General features: G+C 40.9%; 1 protein-coding gene across 1 annotated transcript in view; it reads left to right on the plus strand.

Annotated features, from left to right (window-relative positions):
* The window catches only part of Fhit (fragile histidine triad diadenosine triphosphatase), a 922,623-nt gene that overhangs the window by 699,799 nt on the left and 203,786 nt on the right, over window positions 1-19,038 (plus strand). The gene's annotated exons all lie outside the window — the stretch shown is intronic.

Raw genomic sequence — 19,038 nt, forward strand, 5'->3', positions numbered from 1 at the left:
GAACCTTGATTTCTAACTTTCTGAGTAACCTCAGAAGCGGTTCCCCTCTAAGGAAGAAGAGTTTGAAGTGAATACATGTAGATGTTGGTTAGGAATGTGGCATAGAAACTCAGCATGATGAGACCAGAAACAAAGACCATGGTGGGCAATGGATAAGAGAGAGAAGCAGGGAAGGAAGGAAGGAAGGAAGGAAGGAAGGAAGGAAGGAAGGAAAGAAGGGAGGGAGGGAGGGAGGGAGGGAGGGAGGGAGGGCGTACCTCCAGACGAGGTTGAGGGAGGCCATACCTCTAGACGAGGTAAGCACCTGGAAATGGCTTGTCACACTGGGTCTGACTGAGGAATGGTCACAGGAGAGCGAGGCGACAGCACAGTGCCTGATGGCACACTGGGGTGGGGGATCTCAGCATGACTTGTGGGCCTCCAGCCTGGGGTGTCTGTAATAGCGGCTATGGCAGCAGGGTAGGTACCTAAACATTACACCGGAGGACTTAACAGGCAGTATCTGTGTTCTTAGAGAGACTCCCAGAAGGTTTGTTTCAGGATTTCATTCTAGAGTGCATATTTGGGAGGCAGTTCAGGTCAAGGATGTGAATTTGTTATCAGAGATTTCATGTGGTTCATCCTATTACTGTAATCACTACTGTTTACTCTTATGAAATAGTGTCACTTATAGGCTGTAGAATCCTGAGGGATCTTGAGAATTCAGCAGCTGAATGATGCCTGTCAATGTTAGAATCAAACTTATGTAGAATAAAGGAAGATTTTCACCGATGATGTCTATCCCAGATAAAACAATGACTGTTCCCCTTCTGAGAGTTGACAGTGACTTCACCAGATTTCACAGCATAGGGCTAGGAGCAGCTGAGCCTGCTGTTTCTCCTTCTGGTGGAGGGTAGTAGAGTCTGCAGAAGAGAAGCATCAGGTGAAAAGACACCATTCTGTGGATAGTGAGAACTAATGTGAATGACTTCAAAGGCATGGTGTAAAAGGCAGGTAGCAACGCACGCACGCACACACGTGCACACATGCACAATGTCAACTGGAGATTTGGCACGGGAAAGGCTTCTCTTTGGAAGGGGAATTTGCAAAGAGTAGTCCTCAGGACTGGACCATGCCTGATGTTTTGATGCACAGGGAAAACTCGTGGTGACATATGAAGAAGGAGAAGAAAAGGGTGGGTGAGGAAGGGTCTGGGGGTCCTTGCTGGAAATATCCTGGACTGGCAAATTCTTTTTTCTTGTGTAAAACCCAAACAACGGACCCATCTTCCCTAATGGCAGTGATGTCATCACACTCACATACTGTGCGTTTCCTTTCATAAAGAACTTTGTTTCTGTTGCTGTGGGTTGTGTTTAAAACATCTGTGGCAGAAGGAAGGAGAGATGGAAGGGGAAAGGAGTTTTCATGTCTTTACCTCACAGGAAGGACACAAAGCCCAGAGAAGCCATGAAGCAGGGCTCAAATTAGCTTCCACATCTTTCCCACGGTCTTTTTACAAGTCTCCCTGTAACTTAGTCCTCCTTAGAGCTTTAGATCCTTTATAGAGGAAAGACTCCACAGAACTCAGATGTCTCATTACTTAATTATGCATTGTTGTTGTGATTTGTGAGGAAGGTAGCTGTTTGTTTAATTCAAAGTCATACCCTACATTCCCCCCTCAGCAACTCACACTAATTAAATATGAGACTGAGAAGAGGTTAGAGGTGTTAAACAATTGCCTGTGTATTGAGTATGGTGTTCGTATGTAAACACAGCCCACAGATCACAGGCTTCGAAATGTATGTGCGCTTAATTAGCCAAACATGAGCCACAGGTTGGCATAAATACATACTCCTCAATAAACAGAAGCGTGTCAGAGTTAGCTAGAGGTGTGGTAGTTGAGAAGAAATTAATCACTGATACATCTGGGTGTGTGTGTCTCTTCTTATAATTAGTTACCTTTTCTGGAGTATTAAATGATTTATTTAAATTCCAAGCCCGTGTATCCATGGTAACTATGGTTTTTGCTTTGGGACAAAGTCTTGTGGTAACTAAAAGAAAATCCAGTTATTGTGGACTCAGTCACTGGGTACACATTAAGAGAAGAGCAGATAGGCACCCAAATCTTGGCAAAGCCCTGGGGTGAGACAGTCAAATATCTTGTGCCTTCTGTTCGTGGATCAGGAGTGCTGACTGTGGAAATTCAAGGTCAAGAGGCGTGAAGGTCTTAAGTGAAGTATCTGTGAAGAAATAAGGGAAACGATGTCTTTTAGCTGAAAGGACCAGAAAAGAGTTCCCAAGGCTAAAATATTTCTTCGTAAGGGGTTGTAGCTCAGTGGAAAAACACCTGCCTAGCATTCTAGCATTCACAAGGCCCTGGGTTAGCAACACACACACACACACACACACACACACACACACACACACAGAGTCACTAATAAGATTTGTATATAGACTGCATAATAAACTCTCAAAAGTTTATAGTAAAAAAAAATGAGCAATCCAGGTAGAAAGTAGGATATAAAGGATATATAGGATATAAAGAATGTTTCAAAGAAGAGGGTTAAAGGAATGGCAAGAAAAGATACTGACCATCAGTACTCCTTGGGAAAATGCAAATTAGGATCACAGTAATTTATCACTGCATATATTCAAACAGACAAAATTCAAAAGCCACAATATCAGATCACAACACAGAGATCATGGAATAGTCCAGATCCCAGGGCCTTAGAAGATAATATTGGTCACATTGGAGGGCAGGTGGGTAGGGAATGAGGCTAGTTCACGTAAAGGTGTAAGTTCTCATCCCAAGTAAAGTACTTTCTTTATATATTATCAGCAGAACAGCCCCAGGCCCCCGCTCCTTAGCCACACCACTCTGCCCTCAGTTTTCATCATGCTTGTAACTGCTATGTCTCATACAGTTGAGACCTATCAGCAAACAGCAGGAAACAGGAAACCCTGCCCCATAACCCCACCGTGGCTTCTACTTCCCTCTCCCAGACCCTTTATGGGAGCCCGGTCTCTTTTGGCTCTGCTGACTGACACCTTGGGGCCTGTGGAACAGTTCTGAGTCTCATCTTTAATACCTAAGACCATGTGGTGAATACAAATGTCACAAAGTCCCTCAGTGCAGACATACAGTGGGGAAAACTCCCAAATCTAGTTGTGTCATTGTAGCAGGAGGCTGTGAACTGGGTTAAAGAGTAAGGGAGGAAACCTTTGTTTTGCATGGCAAAAAACAAAGGAGAGATTGAGAGGGAGAGAGCGGGGGGGGGGGGGGGGGGGGGGGTAGGGGGGAGAGGGAGGAGGAGCGGGGCACAGTACCGAACAGCTCTCAGTAAAAGAAAGGAGAGAGGCAGCGAGGGCGCTGGGGCCCGTAGTGCAGTGATGCTTTGCCTTCAGGTCAGGAACATCAGATCCACTTTCCCTCCTTTGTGCCTTCACAGCAGAGATGCTGGTAGAAGGCAGGAGCCGTCACCTTACACCATTACACACACCGTTGGATCTCGTTCTCCCGTTAGCTGAAAGAATCGTGTCTCCTAGTTTTAAGTTCAGCAGCGTTTGTTCATACCTCAAACACGGAGGAATGTTTCTTCTCTCTTCTTCATCCTGTTTCATTTAATCCATTCATTTCGAATGTATCTACTGGGTGCTTACTTTGTAATAGTCTCAGGCACTGGCATAACGGCTATGTGTGTGGCAAAAAAATAGAAAGGAAAAAAAATTAAATGAATTCAGATATAATTCAGATGAAGACAGGGAGAAGACTGTAATAAGATGGGCGTTCTTTTACATAAAGGAACTGGGAAACAATCCTCAGGTGTCACATTTCCACAGAGACCCCAGCAAATGTAATTAGCGTATGTCACATGTCTTGGTGTCCTCACTCATGGTACCAGGAGCTGCACAAGAGGTCTCCATGGAGACCAAAGCCATTTGTATAAGGCCCTTCATTATCTGTATTTCATAAGTGTGAGAGCCACAGGGATAGAGAGATGGCTTAGTGGTTAAGAGCACTTCCTGCTCTTGCAGAGGACCCACATTCTATTCTCAGCACCCATAGGGTGGCTAGCAACAGTCTATAACTCCAGTTCCAGGGGATCTGTTGACCTCTTCTGATCTCCAAGGGCCATGACACAGAGCACTTAGATACATCCAGGCAATGCACTCATATAAATAAGATAAATAAAAATAAAATATTTTTTAAAGTGTGGGAGCCAAAGCTTAAATCAGATTGCAATAGAAAATTTTCTTTTAAGAATGATGAACTTCTTAAAATAAAGTTGAAAACTGACTTTCATGCATTTTGAAGACATTAAAAGAAATTGTATATATGTGTGAACATCAGTAGTAACAGTTGCTGTTGTAGTAGTGGTAAATGTAGTATCTATCAGTAACAATAACAACAGCAGTGGTCGTGACAAACACCTGATGCTTACTAAGTTCCAAGTACTAGTTTAAGCTCTTTGCCATATCAATACATTTAATTCTCACAGTAGCTCCATATTAGGTTCATCTTACAAGGAAGGAATCTGAAACTCCCAGCCTTTGACTGACTGTCTCCCAATGTTACCAGCAGGACCAGGAAGTAAGCCCAAGTTATAAAGGGAGAGAATCTGTAGAACTCTCATCTCATGACTTAAAAGTAGGGACTTCATGTCACTAGGCTTAAAGCAAAACTGTGCTTGCTGAAACATTGCACCTTAGTGATTAAATCTCCATGAACACACATGACACATTTATGCCACCTCTGCAATCTGTATTCATCTAGCCTTACCTGTGGCACTCCATCAGGAATTTTATTACTACTGAAGACATGACATTTCTTAGAAGCAAAACTTGATTCGCAAATTTCATGTCCTCAGTCCTAGCATGGTTGTTTTGCATAACTCATTTTTAAAAAATTGATTACTGGTTAATCATCTTAATTAATGAAGCTAACATTGACAGTACCCAGGGTATAGCAGTATTCTACGCCAGTGACAAGAAGACGTGTTTATTTGTCACGTGAAATACACAACCTTCACATGGTCCTTGATCAAATGTTAATGCCAAGTGTTAAAAGGCATAGAAAACTCATGAATTTTTCGCCTCATGTTGGCCCCTGCACCACACAATCTGACTCACATGATGAGAGAATATTCATAATGAGTGTTCCTAAGATGTCTCAACTACTATAAATTTCCAGTCTGTGGTCAGAGTCTTGGCAAATTGGATTTTCTACCCACACTTTACTGTAGTTGACTGTGAAAGAAGGGTTTTTGACTAACAGGCACGGCACTGTGGGTGATTTGTGTTGAACCAGGGACACTGAAAGTAGTGAGGTTTCCAGTCAACAATAAAAGCTGAATCAATATAATATTCAGGGCTCAGTCACTGAAATCACCTAGAAAAGGGAACATCATCAAGGCCTCATATCTAATGTCTTAACCCTGCTTGTGGAATTGCTTTGTCTCCTTAGATAACAAATATATCCTAAGATAAATGAGGGCTGGTTCCTGGACCTCCCCAGTTGCTTGTTTCCTTTTTTTTATTATTATCGCCTTCCCAGTATTCACTGTCTGTGCCTCAGAGCTTGTGAGACAGGGTCCCACAAATCTGCCTGGCTTGCTGTGTGGGAGCCTGGCTGAGATGAAAGGCCCCCTTCTGAATGTTCTTGTGACCATCATTCTAGACTTAAACTAGGATATGATTTAAGAAAGAAGATCATTGGTCTAATCTGAGTCATCTATTCTGTCTTGAGCTCTCAAATCAATGCTTATAGGTTGTGGGAGTGAATTTTGCTTTTTTTCAGTATATTATAAAATGGTTAGTTTGAAAAGATTTTCCCTTTTGAAAATAAGAGTACTTTGCTTGTTTTTAAATAAGCCCTATTGTAGACTTAAGATATGTAACAATGTCATAGAATATACAAAGATAGTAAAATGGTTACTATGGTGAAACAAATTAACATATGTATCACTTATGTAGTTACTTATGCTTTTATGTTTATTTTGTGGTAAGAGATGTTAAAATCTACTCACTTAGCAGGAATCCCACATACAATGCAGTTGGCCTTCAATATATACCAATTGCACATGGATTCAACTATTCTAAAATGGAATTTATAAGTTCTATGTGGATCACAAATACTCTAAAATAAATGTTTTGCATGCATTGATAATGTTTTGTCATTACCCCCTAAATATGGTATAATTATTAATATAATGCTTACATTTAAGTATTGTAAGTTATGTAATGAAGATATAAAGTATCCAAGAAGATTTCATATGTGAACACTGTACTATTTTCCGTAAGGAATTCGAGCATCCATAGATTGTGATATCCATGGGAACTGTGGAATCAATGGCCTCTAGACACATGATACAGTTGATTTACCTAAGGCTCTAGCATTCTACATTAGCTCTCTGAATTTATTCACCCTCCTTTTCTGCTGCTCTGTGTCATCTAAGCCACACCTCTCCATCCCTCCTCTTCTCTGAACTGATTATTTCTATAGTCTCTCTTTATATTTTAATAGTTTTATTACTAAAATGCCAAGTATAAGTGAGATCATGTAATATTCATTTTCTTTGCATAGACATCTTATTTAGAAAAGGCCATTCAGGTTCTTCTACATTATTGTGGCAAATGACAATATCTCCTTTTTGAAAGGGAATAATATTCTGTTCTCTCTGTCTCTGTCTCTGTGTGTCTCTGTCTCTCTTTCTCTGTGTTTGTGTATGTGTGTGTGTGTACACACACACATACAATCCAGGACTCTTTATTTATTCATCCATTTACAGATACTTAATGGTTTCTATACCTTGGTTATTGTGAGTAATTCTGTAATGAACAGACAGAGGTGGCTCTCTTAATAAGGTGGTGGTTTCATTCTCTTGTGGCACATTAGACAGACCTCTGCAAGAGGCAGTAGCTGTGTAGGTTGATGTTTATTCCATCTTAGAAAACCATATCATTTTTAAGTGTTCCCCTCTGTAATACATCCCTGCTTCCTTGAGTTAGAAGGAAAAAAGAACCATCTATAAGATGGTTTAGCCTAATTCTACCTGGTCACTTGAGCTCTTTGTTCCTAGTCCAAATCTTTCCAATTAAAGAAAGTTACAAAACAGAAAATTTACATATCAAGAGGAAAGGGGGATATGAAAAAAATCCAGTGGATAAATATGATAAATTTGGATCATACTGAATCTATTTATGCTAAGTGTTTTATTTTGCAGAAATCATATGTGAAAATGGCAATATTGATAAAAACTTTGCATTCAGTGCATATTAAAGAAAGATAATCTTCTCTGGAAAACTGTTGTGATGATAGTCCAAAACAAGGTGGGAACGAGTCATAGCACATCATCAAATGGGGGCAGGAACATGAGTCATCAAGTGTGTTCCATTTCCTGTGGTAAATAACACTGCAGATTCAAAATGGGGCACAAAGGATTGAAGATACTCCTTTATACTAAAGAATCACAGCTTCCAGCAATGTAGAATGAGTCCTTCCTGACCACATTTATATAAATGGTGCCCACCCACTAGTAAACCAAGCCTGACATGGCACAGAGTGACAGCTGACACTTGGTATATTTTATCACTACTCTGCAGGAGCTGAAGACCTTGTTCTTATCACACCATGAAGAATATGTGTTACTTAATTTCTCCTAGCAATTTTTTTTTCTCTTTAGTTAAATAACCCATTCCTGGCTGTTGAACCAAGAGGGAAAACTGTGTCACTATATTTTTGTTATTTTTAAAAAGTGCTTTCACACACCTGTAGTCCCAGCACTTGGAAAGCAAAGGCAGGCGGATCTCTGTGAGTTCAAGGCCAGCCTGGTCTACATAGTGAGTTCCAGGACAGCTGGGGCTACAGGGAGACCCTGCTTCAAAAAGACAAAAAAAAAAAAAAAAAAAAGCACTTTCTGGGGCTGGAGAGATGGCTCAGCGGTTAAGAATACTGGTTGTTCTTGCAGAAGACCCAGGTTCAAATCCCAACACCCACATGACAGCTGGCAACTGTCCGTAACTCCAGCTCCAGGGGATCCAACAGCCTCTTCTGACCTCCGCAGGCATTGCATGACACGGGTACACTTACCTACATGCAGGCAATACACACATACACATAAAATAAAAATAATAAATAAAATTTAAAAAATGTAACTACCTTCTTTTAAGAATACAAAAAGTACTTGAGATAGATTAACCTTATGAAATGATAATAGCATCAAAATTACATTAAGTAATTTTCTTTAAGCATAAAAAATCCTATTATTGAAAATATGCATAATATCATCAGCATGAAGCTCAGCTTAGAATTGTTTCTAGTTTTTTAATACATAATTTTGTTTTGTGTGCGTATGTGTTGCTAAGACATGTATTTAAGGTCAGAGGACAACTCGAGGGATCAGTTCTCTCCTTCCACCATGTGGATCCTGGGGATTGTGCTCAGACCATCAGCATTGGCAGTGAGCATCTTTATACCGAGCCATCTTGCTGGATCCCTGAGCGACTGTTTAATCCCCAGACCATTTTTCTTATTCCGTGTCTATAAGGATCCATTTAACTGTGTCTTGATCTGCCTTAAGTGCATGACTCTTTTGCATGGTCTTTTTGTTAGCACAAGAAAGGGAATTTGCACAAGTTTGACCTTCATGGTTGACTTTTCTGTGTATCTCATCATTTTCATTTCAGCCAGATCTTAGAGGCAAAATCTGACGTAGTGATGCACCCAACTAGAGAGGTAATTAGGAAATGCCATCTCCATAATTACTAGGTTACGGTCTCTGGAGGGACATGAAAGCTTGTCCTGTCCCTTTAACAGGACAAATTGTTAATCCCCTTCACAATTTTTACCCCTTTGGACTAGCAATATTTCATGAATTTTTGCTTGGTAAAATATTCCTAAAGGGAGGCTTAAGCCATAATGCACAGATTATGGAAATGATGCTCATTAAGTAGAGGGCGAAATTTCTGGAAAGCCACAGAGCCGCTTCACAACATGTAACCCCCATTAAAGGCTTCATTTAAATGTTTATTCATGGGGCAGTAAACGTTTATTATTATACATTTTATTGAAACATAAATAAAAAACAGTAATTATGTGTATGGCAAATAAGAAAGCAGCAAATATTTGTCACAAAACGAGTTAGACAAGGAAAATGTCATCCTCGTTTCATTTGCGTCCACATCATTTGTTGTGCACCCCAAAGAGACCCCAGAGGACTCACTCACTGGAGCACTGTTCTGATACAGTATGTAAATAGAAGGTGCATGTTCTTGGTGTTCTGTCTATCAAAGACAGAATAAATTTGCAAACGTCAGAAGTTATCTAACAGAAAATAAGGCTTCTTCTCTCTTGAGCAGTGACTGCAGTCTTGGAATCCTTGCAGTACTGATTGTAGAAGACAAGATGTGTAACAATGTTATGGGATACGCAAAGATAGTAAAATGGTTGCTATGTTGCTACAGACACCGGAAATGTTTGAGGAGTTTTCAAAAAGAGCTTACTTGATTCTAGAAAGAGAAAACCTTTAAATTTGCATTTTGGTGCAAAAATGTCCTTCCTTTGGAGGAAGGTGTTGTCTTCATAACAGCATCTATAGGCCATATCCTTGTACAAACAGGGGGTCTCTAGCAGAGCGCGAAGGCTAGAATGGCCAGAAAGTCACTACATATGTTCTGGTTTTTATACAAGCTAAGAAATCAAGAATAATGCAGTCCATTATTTAACCATATCTCCATCTATGCAGTTGATCCATCTGCTGGTTTGTTCATTAATAGTTCCATTCAGCACCTATCCACTCTTCACCCATCAATTTCTTTATCTGTCTATCCATCCATCCATCCATCCATCTGTCCATCCATCTCAACCCATTCTATCCTACCCCATCCTAAGAGCATGTAATAAATATATTCTCTACCCCAGGAATATAGGGTAGCGGAAGGAAGAAAAAAAGTCACCACACAGTAATGAATATCTAGTATTCCCAAATAATAGAAGAGAAAAATCTGAAGCCTACACAAAGGAGACAGCTTTGAAATGGCTCTTTAAGAAACAGGGAGATGGAGAAAAGGGAGGGAAAGGAATCTCACATGGAAGCAAGAACAGTTTTTCCAATGAAACCTATCACAAATAGTGACTACAGTGCTAACTGATCAAATAACATTCTCTGTATCTCTTGAAATCAGTTTTCACACAGGTATCACTAAGACCCTGTCCCTGCACCAAAGCAAACAGAATACATTGGACAAAGGAGTTGTGAGCTCCTGTGTGTCTAGTTGAACAGGCAGACTCTATCTAAAATAATTTACCCAGCCTTTCACCAATGTTGTCTCAGGAGCATAACCCACTGGTGATGACCTCATCTCAGGTCCCTACATACTGGATTATCGTGGTTTTCTAGGTCTTGATGAGTTTGTCAACTTCTTTAAGGACAATGATTATAAATTCACTCTTCTTGCCAAACAGTTTTAAGAACTGAGAGTCATTATATCACTGAAAGTCAGTTGTGAGCCAAAAGATAATATAGAATATTTATAAATAGCGATCTCAAATTATCATAAATCTGTTCCCTTCCATGGGCTTTTCTTGCAGAAGAGCTTAATATCCCAAGGGTGAATAAGATGAGGGGAAAGAGTGTTTAAAGTTTCTACTAGTCTGAGTTTGACTATTCTAAGATGTCATACTTTGGCCTTGGGAAAACTTACCATCCCATCTCCACAGGCCTCGAATTCCTCATCTGTCAACCATGACAGTGATTTTGATGATAGATGTCCTGGAACTTTATGATAAATAATTCAGATATCATAGTAAAGGACTTCTGAGTTCTTGGCACACCGTGCCTGGCATTCAGTAGGAGCTTGATAAATAACAGTGGCTGTTATTTTTGCTTCCTATCATAATACAAAGAGCACTCAGCTTGAGAAGTTTCTAGTGTGCTCAAATTTTGTACAGTGAAAGGACGTGGTGTTGGCAATGCCACTGACCTATTTATAACTGAAGGCCTAAACCTGCTAGTTCAATTGAACTAGGACACACATCACAGATACATTGGGTAAGATGGAAATATAACATGAAGTAATGAATGCATTAGCCCATGGTCTTGGCTGAGAACCTCAGGTTTACTGCAGTTTTGATGACCTTGTAGAATTTATTAAATTATTTAAGTCTCAGTTTCCTAATCAAAAATGAGAGAGAGAGAGGAAGCTAGAAAGAAAAAACACACAGAGAGGTAATGAGTTCTAAGTTGTAGTGTTTTAGTAGGGTTGTGTGGTGTATGTACATATACTATACACATATTAAGCATTATTTCTGGAATATAGTCTTCTTACCCCAGTGATAGCTAATAGAGCTGATAATCACCTTGCAGTGGTGGGTAGAAAAATTTATGAAAGAAAAATTTAATTATGTGTCAGTCTTCTCTCAGTAAAGAAGAAGAGGACTACATTTGATAAATTCACTTAACACCCCATGCAAGTACCCATATCTTTCTGGATTCAAAACCTTCTTCATTCACACCATTCAACTGGCAGCCTCACAGTAGTAGGCAGAGCATTTATTACCATGTTTTTCTTGCACAGGTTATATATTAGCTCACTGTTAGAAGAGTAAAGACTAGGCCTTTTTTATTGAGACAGTAAATGAATGGTTTTACTCTTTGGAATCGGGGAGGGGAGTGGATTCAAAAAAAATCTATGATAATTTGAGAGTTAGAATCTGCTGGAGGAAGTGAAAAGAGAGAAGCATTCTAAGCAAGATAATGGGAAGCAGGACTGCTAATTCCTCATGGTCAGATGTTCTCTCCACATGGCAGTGTCTCTACTACTGTTCTTGCCTTTAATACACTTGGTGAAGGAAAACAGAAGAAGCCCCTGGAAATGCAATTGTCTCTCAGCATCACTCCTAGGGTCTATTACCCAAACAGTAGAGAGAGTTCTCATGTCATTCTGCTTATTGCAATGAGATTTTTTTAAAAAAAGGAAAGAACTCTCCCAACACCTGTTTTCTTAATGGATAATGATTGCATTGCTGCCCCGCCCCCAAGCCAGTAGGTTTGAGACAAAGTACGTACATTCTCATAAAGCCTCATTATGATCTTTGAAGAACATCGTTAAGATAGGAAAGGTGATGGAACCTTGGCATTGGCCTGCTCTTCCACCTCCACTGAGAAGCCCATAGGCTGGTCACCATTTGTTTTCCTTCTCATCTGCCATCTGCTTCTTGTGTTCTGCAAACCAATATTAAAACGTCCTGTTTTCTTCCTGTCTGTCCTATTTGCAGGGATGAATGAGAGGGATGAATGAGGAAGCTGATCTTTTTTTTAAATTTTTAATTAAATTTTGTTGTATTTCAAACAATCTGAATCATCTTTATAGCCCCGTCCCCACCAGCACCCTCCCATATCCCCTCCACTGGAACCCATATACTCTGTACTGGTTGTTAAGGCCTACTCTATCAAGTCAGTATCCCCAGATGTTCCCCAGTGCAAGTCCATCCACTTGCAGTCTAGTCAGATCCCTCTCATCTATCTAACAAAACACCTATCATTTTCTTTTCTTTTCTTTTTTTTTTAACAGAGCATAGGGTGGGGGTTTATTTATCTGTTCTTTTCTTTTGTTTTAGAGTTCAGTAGAAGAGCTTCTTAAAGCAAATAGAAATAATCTCTGCTGGGTATACACAGTGTCAATCATGGCATCTCCTGCAAGTCAGTTTTCTAGGGTGGTCACGAGCTGTTCAAGTTTGCAGTGTGGAAGATGGGGAAACTGATGGCAAAGTAGATGCACTGATGCCTGCTCATGTTTATTCAGTTTCCTGGGCTTCTGTTCTCATGGACAAGAGCTGGGGGGAAAAGCCTGGCAATGGCTCACACCTTATGAGCCTAAAGCCAAAGGAAAGGACACACTGGCAGGCTCTCAGGCTTCAGCCGCACTTTGGATGGAGTCATATTCCCTCGCCTCGCTTTTATCTGACTTGAAAAGACCTTAATTTTTAGAAAATTTGAAATTTAAAACTGTCTGGTTGCTAAAAGCGCCTTTAAATGCTCATTGTGGTTCAGAGCAATACATCATCAGATCCACAGTGTTCAGATGATGTACGGTGCCCATATATCAGGAGAGTGCCATCCCTCTCATGATATATTATTATAACTCACCATTGGAGCACTGCCTGTGATGTATGGCTTAAAAACACAATTGTTAAGCCACAAACCTCTATAGGGGCTCTGCAAATCCTGGTTTTTTTTTTTTTTTTTACTGATTCATTCTTTATTCATGTTTTTTTTTTTCCCACATTTCCTGACATGACTGAGATAGTTTGAACATCGAAAGCTTAGTATCCTGTTTCCTTAAAGACAAACATGATGCCTAAGCAGTGATGGTATCATCAGTGAAGGAAGTCATGGATATCAGGATCAGAAGCCACCATGCACGCCCTTGAGTAGACAGACCACTCCCTTTCCTCCTTAATAAGCCAAGCTGAAGTGTCCTCCATGCTCTGTGAAGAGCATCATTTCTAGTGACATTTATTTTCCAATGAAGTGACTTTCAGTGATGTCATGCTGACCCTCCATACATTAGCAGAAGGTAAGGTCCCTCCACATCAAGGCAGACAGATCCAGTCATGTCAGAGGCACGGGCTTTGGCAATCATGACAGCCTGAAGTAGAATATGCTCAGCATGGTCACTGCAGAGCAAGCCTTCAGGTTTACAGCAGAATGAGTCATCAACAGTGCCTTAAACCTGTAGCTGTGTGACATAGTCACTACTAGGATGTGATGAAGGTTTAGGGTATCCCAGCATTGGCCTAAGCATGATACCAACATAATCTCTTGTAATCTGGACAATACTCTCACGCATTAGTGTGATGATTTTATGGCTACTTGAAAGATGAAGGAAGATGAGGTGAGTTTAAAAACTCATGTGGTAAGAAGCAAATGTCAAATCTGGACCTTGGCGTCCATCTCTAAGACCCCAGCACCCTCTGTGGAGCTTCTCCCCTTCTAATATCTGGTGCGGGCAGGGTGGGAGACATGACACCATTCCCTGGAAGACAGCTCAAGGCTTGCAGATGTGGTCCTGGCTCTACCCTCAGTTTGCTGTTCATCTTGGAAGAGTCACTTTCCCCTTCTGAAAAATGAAGAAATTAGAATGTGTTCCCCCCTAAGGTTTCCTGATTGTCACCCTTTGTCCTTTTCATGTTTATTTATTTTCATTCATTTTTTCGTTTTGTTTTTAGTAATGGATTATTTTCACAATCGATACTGTACATAGAATCCCCAGAGAGCAGTTTCAGCTGTTCTGGTCAATCAGGTATGAGGAAGTGAAGAAGGTCCTTCTGTTTCATTCACAGACTTCCACTTTGAAGGTCCCTTGTGATTACATTGGGCCAAATACGTATCTGAGATACGTATTTTTTGTCTTTTTGCCACGTGGTCTCCCTGTAGCCCCAGCTGTCCTGGAACACGCTATGTAGACCAGGCTGACCTCTATCTGAGATCTGCCTGCCTCTGCCTCCCGAGTGCTGGAATTAAAGGTGTGTGCCACTATGCCCTGCCTAAAGTACATTTTAAATTTTAAGATCAAGTGGTAAAGGGGGCTGCAGAGATTGCTCAGTGGTTAAGAGCTCTTGCTGTTCTTAGAGAGGATCCAGGTTCAGTTCACAGCACCCACATGGCAAGTTACAACCATCTTTAACTCCAGTTCCTGGTGATCCAACAAATTCTTCTGGTCTCCAAGGGCACTTCATGCATATGATGAACTTACATACATGCAGGCAGAATACTCATACACATAAAATAATACATAAGTCTTTTTTAAAAAAAACAAAACAGGTGTAAAGCTACCTTAATTCATTTGCAGTCTTAATTCCCCGTTGTCCTAAAGCCTACCATATTCACAAAACAGAGATTAGGATTTGGGCATTTTTGAGGGGAGCATTATCTGTTCTCTACAGTGTTATTTTATCATTCCTTAGAGTTATATTTTCCTTCTATAGTTGTTTATGGGCAGGGGTGGAGGAGAGGAGTTCATACAGGGTCACTTAACTGGGGATGCAGGTGGCCATTTGTGAAGGAAGATAGCCTAGCAGCCATCCCTGACTTTCCCTCACCACGATTTTACTCCCTATAACGGAATTACAATGTAGTATAGCAAGGGAAAAGAACATCATTCTGAGTGCACTATCCACTCTCAGGTAAGAATGGGTGAGATACACGGGAGCAAAAAGGTAGAAGAAATAGCATGGGCAGGATGAAGAGACAGAGTGGAGGAACTGACGCCAGTTCTCTCTCTTGCGCGCTCTCTCTCTCCCCCCCCATTCACATCAGCCCTTTATTGAGCTATAATCCATACAATTTACACTATTAATATATAAAATTCAGTGGTTTTCAGTGCATTTACAAAGTTGCTTGACCAACAGCAATGTAATGCTAGAAAATATTCATCATGCCCCAAACAAACCCTTGCTCCCCATGGCAGTCGCTCGTCATCATGTTCTGGGAAACACTAATCTTCTTTCTTTGTGAATTCTCCTAGTCTGGACATTTCATAAATGGAATCATATAATATATAGCAATTTGTTTCTGAATTCTTTCACTTAGCATAATGCCTTCCCTTAGTGACTTCATTCCTTCTTATGCCCAATCATACTGTGTTGTCTTGCTGTTAGGCTATTCATTAGTTGATGGTCAATTTGGATTCTTTCCACTTTTTGATGATTGTGAATAATATTGCTATAAATATGCATTATGAGTTTTTGTGCCTATATGGTTTCCGTTCTCTTGGGTATATCCTAGAAATATAATTCGGAGCCATTTGGTCACTGGACGTTTAACATTTTGAGGAACTGGCATCTGGTTTTCTCAGCGGCTATGTCAGTTTGCCTCCCACCAGTGCTTGTGATTGTCTGCCTTTTTGATTGGAGACATCCTGGTGAGTGTGAAGTGGTATCTCCCTGTGCTTGTGATTGGTATTTCACTAATAACTGATGACACTGAACATCTTCTCATCGGCTTTGCTATGTTGTCCTTCCAGCTTCCCTGAAATCAACTCAACTTATCAACAGTGTTTAACAGTATTGATGATCCCCTCGTCTGAAATTTCCTGTTCTTGAGACTGTTGCAGTTTACCATTTCTTGGTTATGAAGCCTTCTTGTGTTCATAAGTTGAGTCCTACTTTTCTTCCTGAGAAGACTTTGACATGATTCCTGTCCTGAGAGGCTGAGTGGGTTGTCAGAATCTTATGATTAGTCTGTCACTTAAGAATTTATGTCAGTATATCATGTTTCAGGAACTGTTGAGATCATGCCTTTAGGGAAAAATCACCTAGACAGTGAACTGTTTACTGTCTTTGGTGTCATGGTGAGTTTCAAATGGTTGCCAGTGATCAAGAGTGGCGCTCCCAGGAGTAGATGGTAACAGCTCCCAGATACGGTTCTGATTACTGAACGAAAAGGAACAAGGTTAGAGAAAGGAAGACGGGATAGTTCCAAACCCAAGAGTCACTGACTAACTCTAAGGACAAGCACAGAGGGCAGCTGGAGTGAAGGAAGGCAGGAAAGTGTTTGGAAATAAGTGTCTAGATAATGCATTAGGGCAGGCCAAACACGGAGTGACCTTAGTGCCCAGATCGGTGCATTTTGTGGGGCAGAACAAGGAGAAAACACTGTGAATGATCTTAGCCAGTGGTTCTCAAAGTACGATCTTTTACTAGTAATGCCCAGCACACTTGGGAGCTTATTAGAAAGTAAATTAGGGGCTGGAGAGATGGCTCAGTGGTTAAGAACACTGGCTGTTCTTGCAGAAGACCTGGGTTTGAATCCCAGCACCCACAGGGCAGCTAACAACTGTCTGTAACTTCAGTTCCAAGGGATCCGACAGCCTCTTCTGACCTCCACGGGCATTGCACAACATGGGCGCACTTACCTACATGCAGGCAATATACGAATACACATAAAATAAAAAAATAATTTTTTTTTAAAAGTAAGTAAATTAGGAGGCACTGGCCATCTGTTTCTTAATAATCCCTAGTGACACACAGAAGTTTGAGAGCCACTAATCAAAAGAAAAGAAACAAACTTTGTCAGGAGAGATGAATTAATAATGCCCAAGTCAAGGAGCATCTTAAATATCATTCCTGCTAATATGAAAAGCAGTCACTGAATATGCCCTCTGCTTAGCCTCCAGACTACATTTTTAACAGTAAAGATAATCCCACTGCATCTGTATATATTGGGTACTATGTGCTAAGTATAGGACAAACATGTACTTAGCAAATTTGATTCTCGAGCCGAGCCCAGTGAGGCAGAATGTTGTAGTCTCATTGAAGAGGAAGATGCTGAGGCACAGGCCTGCTGTGGCAAGGTCACACAGCTAGTACATGGGAGGTCCAGCTAGACTGTACATACTGTACTCTCTTGTCAAAAGCTTTTATGTACACAGCAGGCAGCTTGAGACAGAGCCTTGCTCCCGAGCTTGTGATTACTTGCAACTCTAAAGACGATGATGGGAACAGGTGGTAGATGGATGAAAACAAGAAAGGAACGGCAAAGCGTTTTGGAAGAAAAGAGGGAAGGAGGAAGGAAAGAGGGAGAAGGAAGCATAGCGACAGAATCTGGCAGTGGACGCTGGGCGGCCCCTCTCCCTGTTTTGAGCTGTTGCCCCTGTCTTTCCGGGTCTTATTTTTAAGTCACTTTGCTATTTCTTCCTGGACCTGAGTTGCATGGCTTGCTCTTAAGAATTTGGTTCCTAGGTAGTTTGTAATTGACTTCCCTTGTTTGTTTATCCCTTTCTCTCCTCGTTCACATAGCCTGAGACTTAAATATGTCTATGTCCCAGCTGCTAAGGGAATTGGGACTCTTTCGTCATTGACTAGAGATATTTTAGGAGGAGCATGTCGCTATTTGGGGACTGTGTGCTCAGGGGCTGATGGGAAGCTCCACTTTGCTTCATTCACCTTGGACAGCCTTGTTCCCTGCTTCTCCCTTCCTTGTTCATAAAGCCACAGGGACACTTGATCTTGTGTTCTCTGGAGGGCCACTGGAGGTTCGCAGCCCAACCACACTTATGAAGATGAGGTGGGCGTGATCAGAATGTGCTTTGCGTCTTTGCTTGTCTTCCTGAATTTAGGCTTTTCATTTTTGTATTCTCTATAGTTCATAATAAATGCAGGAATATAGCTCAAGGGCAGGAATAGGTGTAGGTTTTTAGCAGTAACACAGTAGATGCCATTGATAGCATAAAACTTTCAAATATCAGTTTAGCCTTGAAGAATATATATTGAATTAAACATGCTGAGTCTTGACTCATGATCTCTGCACAAAGCACTGCCTCGCATATTACCTGGGTTTTTAGTAGACTAGGGAAATGAGCTGCTATATATTAAGCTTGGGCTAACGAGATGGCTCAGCAGGTAAAGGTGCCTGCCACCAAGCCTGACAACCTGATTTCAATCCTGGGGACACACATAGTAGAAGGAGAGAACTGACCCCCACAGGTTTTTCTCCGACCTCCACAAGTGTGGGTTTATACACACACACACGCACACACCCTAAATATAATTCCTTTTTTTTTCCAAAGGAAATATGAATTTCACAGACTCAGTGTGTTTGCTGTAGAAGAACAAAGGACAACAGCCATGTGACATCACGTCCTGACCTGACTCTTATCACTTCCTGTCATGCCTTGACTGCTCTGAGCATTGATTTCTTCCTCTTCAAAATGGAGATCACTTTAGAAAAGAACTTTAAGAGTATTCAATGAAGTACTATCAAGTACTAAATATCAAGTATTTGCTCATCATAGGAAATAAGAGATGATTGAGAACTGTCCATATTACTATTGATTCATTGTTACTCAGTCCTGGTTCTTTAATGCCGTCCATACTACTTCCCCTGCTCCCTCATTCATTAACTCCTTATGCCATTCTCTGTTGGCCACTTTTGTCTCCTGTCAGTTTCAGAGTCACACAGCCATCTCTTAAGACACAGTGTCATTTCAAAGCATTGGCTAAGCACGACCAAGTCCGACAAGGATGAAGAATTCCTCAGAGCCTATGACGTACTCCCACAT

This window comes from Nannospalax galili, unplaced genomic scaffold (genome assembly GCF_000622305.1).
Source record: "Nannospalax galili isolate Female #2095 unplaced genomic scaffold, S.galili_v1.0 scaffold91, whole genome shotgun sequence".
NCBI lineage: Eukaryota > Metazoa > Chordata > Mammalia > Rodentia > Spalacidae > Nannospalax > Nannospalax galili.